General features: G+C 45.1%; 1 protein-coding gene across 1 annotated transcript in view; it reads right to left on the reverse strand.

The window, feature by feature from the left end:
* The window catches only part of LOC118363914 (synaptopodin-like), a 66,274-nt gene extending 58,374 nt beyond the window's left edge, over nucleotides 1-7,900 (reverse strand). The window contains exon 1 of the mRNA XM_052487366.1: nucleotides 7,691-7,900. The gene's annotated coding sequence lies outside the window, so the exon portion shown is untranslated. The remainder of the gene's footprint in view (nucleotides 1-7,690) is intronic.
* Nucleotides 7,901-12,397: the final 4,497 nt, after the last annotated feature.

A 12,397-nucleotide genomic window follows, 5' to 3' on the forward strand; every position in this document is an offset into this window, starting at 1 on the left:
GTCCACCAGGCCAGAGGTAGTAGGGATGACTACTTGTTCTCTGTTTAGTGAGTCCACCAGTCCAGAGGCAGTAGGGATGACTACTTGTTCTCTGTTTAGTGAGTCCTCCAGGCCAGAGGCAGTAGGGATGACTACTTGTTCTCTGTTTAGTGAGTCCACCAGGCCAGAGGCAGTAGGGATGACTAATTGTTCTCTGTTTAGTGAGTCCTCCAGGCCAGAGGCAGTAGGGATGACTACTTGTTCTCTGTTTAGTGAGTCCTCCAGGCCAGAGGCAGTAGGGATGACTACTTGTTCTCTGTTTAGTGAGTCCTCCAGCCCAGAGGCAGTAGGGATGACTACTTGTTCTCTGTTTAGTGAGTCCACCAGGCCAGAGGCAGTAGGGATGACTACTTGTTCTCTGTTTAGTGTGTCCTCCAGGCCAGAGGCAGTAGGGATGACTACTTGTTCTCTGTTTAGTGAGTCCTCCAGGCCAGAGGCAGTAGGGATGACTACTTGTTCTCTGTTTAGTGAGTCCTCCAGGCCAGAGGCAGTAGGGATGACTACTTGTTCTCTGTTTAGTGAGTCCTCCAGCCCAGAGGCAGTAGGGATGACTACTTGTTCTCTGTTTAGTGAGTCCTCCAGGCCAGAGGCAGTAGGGATGACTGCTTGTTCTCTGTTTAGTGAGTCCTCCAGGCCAGAGGCAGTAGGGATGACTACTTGTTCTCTGTTTAGTGAGTCCTCCAGGCCAGAGGCAGTAGGGATGACTACTTGTTCTCTGTTTAGTGAGTCCTCCAGGCCAGAGGCAGTAGGGATGACTACTTGTTCTCTTGATAAGTGCTTGAATTTGACAATTTTCCTGTCCTGCTAAGCATTCAAAATGTAACAAGTACTTTTGGTTGTCAAGGAAAATGTATGGAGTAAAAAGTACATTATTTCCTTTTGGAATGTAGTGAAGTAAAAGTTGTAATAACTATAAATAGTAAAGTTAAGTACACATACCCCTGTCAGCCGGATCACCGCCTGGTATGGCAAATGCACCGTCCACAACCACAGGGCTCTCCAGAGGGAGGTGCGGTCTGCCCAACGCATCATCGGGGGATTCTATTCTACTGTATTTATTCTACTGTATTTTATTCTACTGTATTTATTATACTGTATTTATTATACTGTATTTTATTCTACTGTATTTATTCTACTGTATTTTATTCTACTGTATTTTATTCTACTGTATTTATTCTACTGTATTTTATTCTACTGTATTCTATTCTACTGTATTTATTCTACTGTATTCTATTATTCTGTATTTATTCTACTGTATTTATTCTACTGTATTTTATTCTACTGTATTTTATTCTACTGTATTTTATTATACTGTATTTTATTATACTGTATTTATTCTACTGTATTCTACTGTATTCTACTGTATTCTACTGTATTTTATTCTACTGTATTTATTCTACTGTATTTATTCTACTGTATTTTATTCTACTGTATTCTACTGTATTTTATTCTACTGTATTTTATTCTACTGTATTTTATTCTACTGCATTTATTCTACTGTATTTATTCTACTGTATTCTACTGTATTCTACTGTATTTTATTATACTGTATTTATTCTACTGTATTTTATTCTACTGTATTCTACTGTATTTTATTCTACTGTATTTATTCTACTGTATTTTATTCTACTGTATTTTTTTCTACTGTATTCTACTGTATTTTATTCTACTGTATTTTATTCTACTGTATTTTATTCTACTGCATTTATTCTACTGTATTCTACTGTATTTATTCTACTGTATTTTATTCTACTGTATTTATTCTACTGTATTTTATTCTACTGTATTTATTCTACTGTATTTTATTCTACTGTATTTTATTCTACTGTATTTATTATACTGTATTTTATTCTACTGTATTCTATTCTACTGTATTTTATTATACTGTATTCTATTCTACTGTATTTTAGTCAATGCCCCTCCGACATTGCTCGTTCTAATGTTTATATATTTCTTAATTCCATTATTTTACTTTTTGATGTGTGTATCATTGTGAATTGTTAAATATTACTGTACCTTTTGGATCTAGGAACACAAGCATTTCGCTACACCCACAATAACATATGCATAAATATGTGTATGTGACAAATCAAATTTGTTTGAATATGTAGGACTCAAGTCTCCATCTCAACCAAAAAATGTAAATTAAATCAAATTAAACTGTATTTAACGTGAATTTAACTTGATATAGTCCTATTCTTGAACTTAGATGTTTTTGGTTGAAATGGGCATGTGATTCCAACATATCAATTGTTAATTTGTATTTTTAGACAAACTGGAATTAAAGACACACTCAGGGGCACAGAGGTACAAGAATTAAGCCAACATAAACCATTAATCACCTAGATGACCCACCCTAGTCACTATCACTCCCCCACCAACCCAGAGAATAAACAGCTGTCTCTGATTGGGAACCATATCAGGCCAATATAAACCATTAATCACCTAGATGACCCACCCCAGTCACTATCACTCCCCCACCAACACAGAGAATAAACAGCTGTCTCTGATTGGGAACCATATCAGGCCAATATAAACCATTAATCACCTAGATGACCCACCCTAGTCACTATCACTCCCCCACCAACACAGAGAATAAACAGCTGTCTCTGATTGGGAACCATATCAGGCCAACATAAACCATTAATCACCTAGATGACCCACCCTAGTCACTATCACTCCCCCACCAACACAGAGAATAAACAGCTGTCTCTGATTGGGAACCATATCAGGCCAACATAAACCATTAATCACCTAGATGACCCACCCTAGTCACTATCACTCCCCCACCAACACAGAGAATAAACAGCTGTCTCTGATTGGGAACCATATCAGGCCAATATAAACCATTAATCACCTAGATGACCCACCCTAGTCACTATCACGCCCCAACCAACACAGAGAATAAACAGCTGTCTCTGATTGGGAACCATATCAGGCCAATATAAACCATTAATCACCTAGATGACCCACCCTAGTCACTATCACGCCCCAACCAACACAGAGAATAAACAGCTGTCTCTGATTGGGAACCATATTCTGAGTTTACTGTAACAATATTGGGGAGGCAGGGTAGCCTAGTGGTTAGAGCGTTGGACTAGTAACCGCAAGGTTGCAAATTCAAACCCCTGAGCTGACAAGGTACAAATCTGTCATTCTGCCCCTGAACAGGCAGTTAACCCACTGTTCCTAGGCTGTCATTGAAAATAAGATTTTTTTCCTAACTGACTTGCCAAGTTAAATAAAGGTTAAAAAAAAATGGATCCCTATAGTACACTACTTACGTATAGTATACCATTTGGAACACATTAATGACAAGAGGTGTCTTTGACTCTTGTTGATGTGTGAAGGAGGGAGGACAGATGTGCTGACATCAATCTGGTTATCATCGTTTCGATTTTAACGACATCATTTTGAGTTTGCCACGTTTTATTTCATACATACGATTTGGGTTTTTGTATTCTGTATTCCGTTTACTTGTACAGCGTCATTCTGACAGACTTCATCACTGGGGAAGTTTGAGATACGGATGTTGACGACAGGTTGAGTCAATTTCAACACGTTCACATCCAGTTGGATGTTTACAATCTTGGATCTACAAAGTGGCGACCATCTGTTCCGTTGAGGGACATCTGCTCGAAGAATGTCTAGAATTCGGTTCCGATACAAATCTTTTAATATAATATGTAAATATTTGTTCACCACAAGACTGTGTACATGTGTTGGAGTTGGTATCGTTCAGACTGACTGGGAAAATAGTTACTAAATCTGGCAGGCAAACATAACACGTATGTTCAATTGTCTTAAAATATATATTTATTTATTATACATATCCCTCAAATCCAGAACGGCACTACCCCTTCACAATTTAGACCAATTTAAGACAACTTCTTAGTTCAGAAAAACATGAGCAAGACGTCGCAAATGTCTGACTATCTCTCCAATCCTGGACTACACTACCTCTGTCTGTCTGTATTCAGAAATACCACTGACCCTACAGTGAAATCACCGGGAAAGCAAATGTCTGACTATCTCACCAATCCTGGACTACACTACCTCTGTCTGTCTGTATTCAGAAATACCACTGACCCTACAGTGAAATCACCGGGAAAGCTTCCATCAAATCCTAAACTTCATAACACTCTGTGTTTCTCCTGATTCTTAACTTTAAAAACAAAACAAAAAAACTTTAAAACCCTGAACTCCACAACCTCTGTTTTGTGTCCATATTCCAACAATCATAATGACCAATAAGTCCACAGTCATGCTGCTTGGATGTGTTCTACAAACATCAACAGGTCTTATTATATCCCTCACAAATCCTGAACTGAACTATACGACCCTCGTGTTTGGGTTTATTATTCAGAACAACTGTGGATAGTATCTCATGCAGGAGACTTGGTTCTGGGTACCGAGATTAGGTTTTTGGACGTGTGTAGAATTATGATGTAATTGTGGATTTTGAAGTTCAGGAACATCCCGCTATACAACACTCACTGACCCCATCGCTCCCTGACCCCATCGCTCCCTGATCTCATCGCTCCCTGATCTCATCGCTCCCTGACCCCATCGCTCCCTGTCCCCATCGCTCCCTGACCCCATCGCTCCCGGCCCACATCGGTCCCTGACCCCATCGCTCCCTAACCACATCGCTCCCTGACAGCATCGTCCCTGACCCCATCGCTCCCTGACAGCATCGCTCCCTGACCCCATCGCTCCCTGACAGCATCGCCCCTGACCCCATCGCTCCCTGACCCCATCGCACCCTGACCCCATCATGTCTGTCATTTCACCTGTCTATCATTTCACCTGTCTATCATTTCACCTGTCTGTCATTTCACCTGTCTATCATTTCACCTGTCTATCATTTCACCTGTCTGTCAGTTCACCTGTCTGTCAGTTCACCTGTCTGTCATTTCACCTGTCTGTCAGTTCACCTGTCTGTCATTTCACCTGTCTGTCAGTTCACCTGTCTGTCATTTCACCTGTCTGTCAGTTCACCTGTCTGTCATTTCACCTGTCTGTCAGTTCACCTGTCTGTCAGTTCACCTGTCTGTCATTTCACCTGTCTGTCAGTTTACCTGTCTATCAGTTCACCTGTCTTTCAGCTTACCTGTCTATCAGTTCACCTGTCTTTCAGCTTACCTGTCTATCAGTTCACCTGTCAATCAGCTTACCTTAACAGTACTGTCATACCGTTCATCTGTCTACAGTTCACATGTCTGTATACTTCCATACACTACCCACTCTATGTAATACCCACTCTTTATAGTACCCACTCTATGTAATACCCACTCTATACAGTACCCACTCTATGTAGTACCCATTCTATGTAGTACCCACTCTATGTAATACCCACTCTATGTAATACCCACTCTATGTAATACCCACTCCATGTACTAATAGAATAATGTGATATGTGAGTATGAATATCAGACGAGTGAGAGAGAGCATTCCTGAGAGGATTTCAAGTGTATCCGTTACCTATGCCATATTTTTCAGGCGAGTGCATACCTTGACTGACAGGTTGCCATGGCAACCCTCCGGGGGCTGTAGGTACACACACAGACACACACACACACACACAGCACAGACAGGGGTCTAAGCAGGATCTACTCTACTCTTTCCTGTTCAGACACAAAGGGCCATTTAATGACTTCCAAAATAATTTTGGGTTTTGCAAAAAAAATTGCATTCCTGGTTTGTGATTCCACTTCAGAAGAGGAGGAGGAGGAGTGAGAAGAATGAGGAGGGAGGGGGGCAGTGATAGCCCCGGCATGCCTTGGCTTGTGTTGGAGGTGATGACTAAAAATCAAAACAACGTCAAGCACAGACTTCAATCAACCTCAGAAATTATGCTCTCTCTCTCTCTCTCTCTCTCTCTCTCTCTCTCTCTCTCTCTCTCTCTCTCTCTCTCTCTCTCTCTCTCTCTCTCTCTCTCTCTCTCTCTCTCTCTCTCTCTCTTCTAGCTACAGCTGCCTTCCTCGCTCTCCTCCTCTCTCTCTCTCATATTGAGTCTCCTACATTATGTGATAATAAAGCCTGTAATTGAGTGTGTGAGATATGAAACACAGCCCACACGGGGAGCTGCAGGTGGAGAACTTTAAATAATGATTAAATGATAAATAGATTACCTACAATAGGTGTGTTAAACCAACACAGCATTCCAAGAGTTTCTTTCATCCAAAACTCTTAGAAGATGGAATAAAACACGTAAGAGTTTAAAGCTTCAGAGAAGGGAGGTGCTGAAATATTGAACAACAATATAAACGCAACATGTAAAGTATAGGTCTCATGTTTCATGAGCTGAAATAACATTTTCCAGAAATGTTCTATACGCACAACTAGCTTAATTATCTTATTTTTTCTGCACAAATCTGTTCACATCCCTGTTAGTGAGCATTTCTTCTTTGCCAAGATAATCCATCCACCTGACAGGCATATTAAGAAGCTGATTAAACAGCATGATCATTACACATGTGCACATTTCGCTGAGGATTGGACTCCCAATCATAGCTCAATGTGATACAGCCTGGATTTGAACCAGGGACTGTAGTGTTACCTGTTACACTGAGATATAGGGCATTAGACTGCTGCACCACTCGGGTGCCCGAGTAAAAAACGTTGAAATTGTTGCATGTTGTGTTAATATTTGTGTTATTAAAAGTTATGTAAAAGTACACTACATTCCCAAGACATCAACAGAGTTACCTGTATAAATCAGGTGTCGATTTCATAGCATCGACTTGAAAACGTTACATCTGTAATAACCAATTAATTAATTAATTATCATAGGGTATAAAAACGGACTGTAATGGCTCTCTTTAACCATTATACAGGTTCCTCACCTGCTGTATCATAGGAAGGCAAGACGATACAGTCTCCAGCTAGCTACCCCTCCATCTGTTACATCCTCTAACGTTACTCTACGCGCCTACAAGACTCCACACAGTCACAGTCAAGACAATACAGTCTCCAGCTAGCTACCCCTCCATCTGTTACATCCTCTAACGTTACTCTACACGGCTGCTCTAAGTCCCTAACTGGGACTGGCCACATCAAGACTCCACACAGTCACAGTCAATAATCTACACGGCTGCTCTAAGTCCCTAACCGGGACTGGCCACATCAAGACTCCACACAGTCACAGTCAATAATCTATACGGCTGCTCTAAGTCCCTAACTGGGACTGGCCACATCAAGACTCCACACAGTCAAGAATAATCTCCACACAGTCAACTGGGACTCAATCAAGACTCCACACAGTCACAGTCAATACTCTATGCTCTAAGTCCCTGGGACTGGCCACATCAAGGGAATACTCTACACGGCCACATCCCTAACTGGGACTGGCCACATCAAGACTCCACACAGTCACAGTCAAGACAATAGGCTAGTCTATCAGTGACAGCTCTAGCTGACCGCAGTGGTAATGTGACCACCAGTTAATTAACCAGCCCCCTCTGCAAACCTACAGCCTGCACAAAGGGAAGGTGACTAAACATCAACCGACAGATGTTTGTCATCAAAGTGCATCTAAACGTCACTGTGCCAAAAAGCCAAAAAGTCTAATCTAGCCGTTACAAAGCAACCGATTGGAGATGTTTCCTGTATAACAGATAGCAGCTGTACACTAGTAGTTGCAGCTCACCTGTACTCCGGTGGGTCTGTGTGTGCGAGGCGCGTGGCTAGTTTGTCCTGCCCCTTTTTAGCTCCTCAGGGCTCCCTCTTCTACCTCTGTCTGTGTCGAACTCTCTCATATCTCTCTCACCCTCTCTTTCTCTCTCGCTCTCTGAGTAGGACTTCCCCCCCTTCCCCTCTCACTCTCTGAGTAGGACTTTCTCTCTCTTTCTCCCTGAGCAGGGCTCTGTTCTCATCTCTCTCTCTTTCTCTCTCCTCCTGCTCCCTCAATTGAATAAGACAGAGGGGAAAGAGAGAAGGGGAAGGGAGAAGAGGGGGGAGTGGTCGTACTTGGAGCACAGTAGGCTCTTTGTCTGGCCTCCTGTTCATATGGTTTCCTTCATGCTGGCATACTGAACACATTATACCATCATATATTTTCATATTCAATACAGGGATGTATGGGGGGGGACCTAGGAGGGAGCCCCCTCTCCTCTCTCCACCCCCCACCCCCCTTTTTCAAACCCGTTTTTCCCTCCATAACATCAGGGACAAGAATCTGCCGAAAAAAAGGATGAAATATATACGCAAGGATATTTAACTATAAAGTGGTACCAAATGACCGAGCCTTAATTAATAGCCAGTTGTTTACATGGTGAGTTACGGAACAGAGAGGTCACCTGTTCGAGAACAGGGGAATATTTCCTCTAGAGATTTAGATCAGTAGACAGACATAGACCACGGGACAGAAGGACAAAAGGTTCTTAAACTGTCCCCTTCTTGGGTCCAGGTAGATTTTCTGGGGGGGGTGGGGGTGTGAGGGGGGGGGGGGTTAAAGTAGAACTATTTTGGGTTCCATGTAGGACCCTCAGTGAAAAGGATTCTACATGGAATCGGAAATGGTTCTCGTCCAACTTAAGGTGTCATTAAATTAAATGCACCTCCCTCCCCAACGTAAAATATATATATATATATATATATTCACATATCTGTTCCCATTCATTGAATGGCCGTTGCACAGTTTTGATGCTGGAATTATGTTATAGTTGGAAATGAGGAACATGTGCACGGCACGTATATGTAGGGAATCAGGAAACAGAAGGAAAGTGTAATAACAACGATGAAACACAGAAGATGCGTAATGAACATAAAAACAAACCAATAGTCCCTGATGACTGACGCTACTGAGGGTTAAATAAAGGGAGGGTAGTCAAGGTGAAGTCCAGGAGTAGATGCGTTCTGGAGGGCAGACAGCAAGAGCGACTTCCCTCTCCAGAGCCTGGCGGATGTCCACATCTATGTACCGAAACACGGGGTCAGCGATATGGCAGGACGGATTGATGGGCTAGAGGGCACTTACAGGACTCTCAACCGGCGTGAAACCACAGGGTACGGAAAAAAGCAGGTCCTCCGGCATCCCGGTCCCCAGGCAGTCATTTTCATCTTCGACCAGGAGACGGTGGGGTTGTGGCCGAGGATTACTTTGTGTGTGAAGTGTTGATGAGGAAGGGAAGGCTTTCCTGGTGCATGGCGTCCCACTGTGAGGGTTAGGGGCGCTGTGATGTGTGTGACTGTGCCAGATCCAAATGGCTGTTTATCCAGGGCTTGGACCGGAATAAGTTAGCGGAGAACGGGTAAGAGGTTATGTTCAGGGAGGAGGCAAGGGCCTGGTCGATGGAATTCCCCGCGGCTCTGGAGTCCACTAGAGCTGTAGAGACAACACTTGAAGGACAGACAGCCAGTGAAATGGGAACCAGAAAGGGTTTTGGGGGAAAACGATGAAAATGGAAAACTCACACCTACCCTGGGAGACGGAAGGTCAAGGGGTCACCCCTCTGCTCTAGTGTACCCCAGGTTGGGACGCACCGGACACCGCTGAAGCTGGCGCCCCTTCTGGTCACAATACGGACAGAGCCCCAGCTGTCTCCGGTGATGCCGCTCTGCCGCGGAGATGTGTGTGACCCTTACCTTCATGGGTTCAGGCTCTGCCTCAGGACAGCCGAAGGAGGGAAGCGAGTGGTGAGGTCGGCACCGGCGCTCCCAAATAAGTTTATCCCGGCGATCCCAGAGAAGTCACTCACCTCCCTCTCCGCCCTCTGGAGGATGGTCGAAGATCCTCTGAACAGAGCCATGAACCTCTCACAGGAACCCATCTCCTCCTCTCCTCTCTCCCAGACGGCCATAGCCCACACCAACACCCACCCGGTCAGCAGGGAAAATATCGTGGACCTCTCGGTGGTGGGGGCTCCCGTCTGATTGGTGAAATAGAGGGAGCACTGGAGTAGAAATCCAAGGCATTTTGATGGAGTAAAGTCATACTTTTCCAGCAGGGACAGTCAGGCATCGCTGACCTGGGCGGACGGCTGTGTAGGCTTGGGGGCTGGCTCAGTGTGACAACCAGTTGTAGGAGGCATAGGGGTATTGAGAACCTAGCTGGTGGAGTCGAGGCGGTGGAGAACGAGGAGGACCTCCTCCAGGGCGGTACCCAGTTGCACCAGCTGGTCGTGGAGTTAGTGGTGTCGAGGCGGCGGAGAACGAGGAGGACCTCCTCCAGGGCCGTACCCAGTTGCACCAGCTGGTCGTGGAGTTAGTGGAGTCGAGGCGGCGGAGAACGAGGAGGACCTCCTCCAGGGCGGTACCCAGTTGCACCAGCTGGTCGTGGAGTTGGTGGAGTAGATGATCCTGTTTCTTGACCGTCTGGAAGATGGTTTTATCCTTTGCTGCTTCCATAAGGCGAGGCAGTATTCTGTCACGTCATACGCAGGGAGTCAGGAAGCAGGTGCTGAAGAAGAGCATAATAATAACAAAGATTCAAGGCAAATGAACAAAACAGGAGATGGGTTCTGAACATGAAAGCAAACCAAAACTGTCGGATGACTGAGGGCTACTGAGAGTTGAATAAGGGAAAGGTAATCAAAGTGATAATGAAGTTCAGGTGTGTAGTAAAGGAGAACAGGTGTAGGTAATGATGATTCTTTCTATAAGCCTACAGAGATTCTAGATTCCAATACCCACTGGACACAAACTGGTTGTGTGTAGTAAAGGAGAACAGGTGTAGGTAATGATGATTGCCAGGACCTGTGGTTAGTAGACGGGTGTTTCTTTCTATAAGCCTACAGCGCCACAATTCAATGAATTATTACTTACATTATTATCTACTCCAGAGTAGACCCACAACTCATCCAAATGGAATGAAACGTTCAACATTATTTTTCGCCATTATTCAACTGACATTTTCACTGCAGTTTACAACCTAGAGTACAATTGTACTCAATTGTACTAACTTGAAAATGATAACGTAAGTAATAATTCATAGAATTGTGATGCTGTAGGCTATTCTAGGTAGGATCATGTTTTTGTCCATAAACAAGATCAATAGGGGAGCTTTCTGAGCTGCTTGTCTTCACTGTTCTTTAATGCGCAATGACGCACCAGGCCTCTCTGCTGCACCTGGCCTCTCTGTTGCACCTGGCCTCTCTGTTGCACCTGGCCTCTCTGCTGCACCTGGCCTCTCTGCTACACCTGGCCTCTCCGCTGCACCAGGCCTCTCCACTACACCTGGCCTCTCCGCTACATCTGGCCTCTCCGCTATACCTGGCCTCTCTGCTGCACCAGGCCTCTACGCTACACCAGGCCTCTACGCTACACCAGGCCTCTCCGCTAGGCCTCTACGCTACACCTGGCCTCTCCGCTACACCTGGTCTCTCCGCTACACCTGGCCTCTCCGCTACACCAGGCCTCTACGCTACACCAGGCCTCTCCGCTACACCAGGCCTCTACGCTACACCAGGCCTCTCCGCTACACCAGGCCTCTACGCTACACCTGGCCTCCCGCTACACCTGGCCTCTCCGCTACACCTGGTCTCTCGGCTACACCAGGCCTCTCCGCTATACCTGGTCTCTCCGCTACACCTGGTCTCTCCGCTACACCTGGCCTCTCCGCTACACCTGGTTTCTCCGCTACACCTGGTCTCTCCGCTACACCTGGCCTCTCCGCTACACCTGGCCTCTCCGCTACACCTGGTTTCTCCACTACACCTGGCCTCTCCGCTACACCTGGCCTCTCCGCTACACCAGGCCTCTACGCTACACCAGGCCTCTAGGCTACACCAGGCCTCTACGCTACACCAGGCCTCTAGGCTATACCAGGCCTCTACGCTACACCAGGCCTCTAGGCTACACCAGGCCTCTAGGCTACACCAGGCCTCTACGCTGCCTGTCAGCTATTTATATTGAAAATTGGTGCATATTTGAATGATTTTATGTGTGGTATGATTGCAAGTTAGCCTGTTGTAGCTCTGGACAAATTATCCACCTACCACTATTGGCAAAACCGTCTTTCAATGTTTTGATGCTAGTAATGGAGACCTTCTTTGTCAACATCCATTCAGCACAGTTCACACCCTCTTAAGCCTTAGCCCCACCCATCTCTTTAAGGGTTCACACCCTCTTAAGCCTTACCCCCACCCATCTCTTTAAGGGTTCACAACCTCTCAAGCCTTAGCCCCACCCATCTCTTTAAGGGTTCACACCCTCTTAAGCCTTAGCCCCACCCATCTCTTTAAGTGTTCACACCCTCTTAAGCCTTAGCCCCACCCATCTCTTTAAGGGTTCACACCCTCTTAAGCCTTAGCCCCACCCATCTCTTTAAGGGTTCACACCCTCTTAAGCCTTAGCCCCACCCATCTCTTTAAGGGTTCACACCCTCTTAAGCCTTAGCCCCACCCATCTCTTTAAG

This window comes from Oncorhynchus keta, chromosome 30 (genome assembly GCF_023373465.1).
Source record: "Oncorhynchus keta strain PuntledgeMale-10-30-2019 chromosome 30, Oket_V2, whole genome shotgun sequence".
NCBI lineage: Eukaryota > Metazoa > Chordata > Actinopteri > Salmoniformes > Salmonidae > Oncorhynchus > Oncorhynchus keta.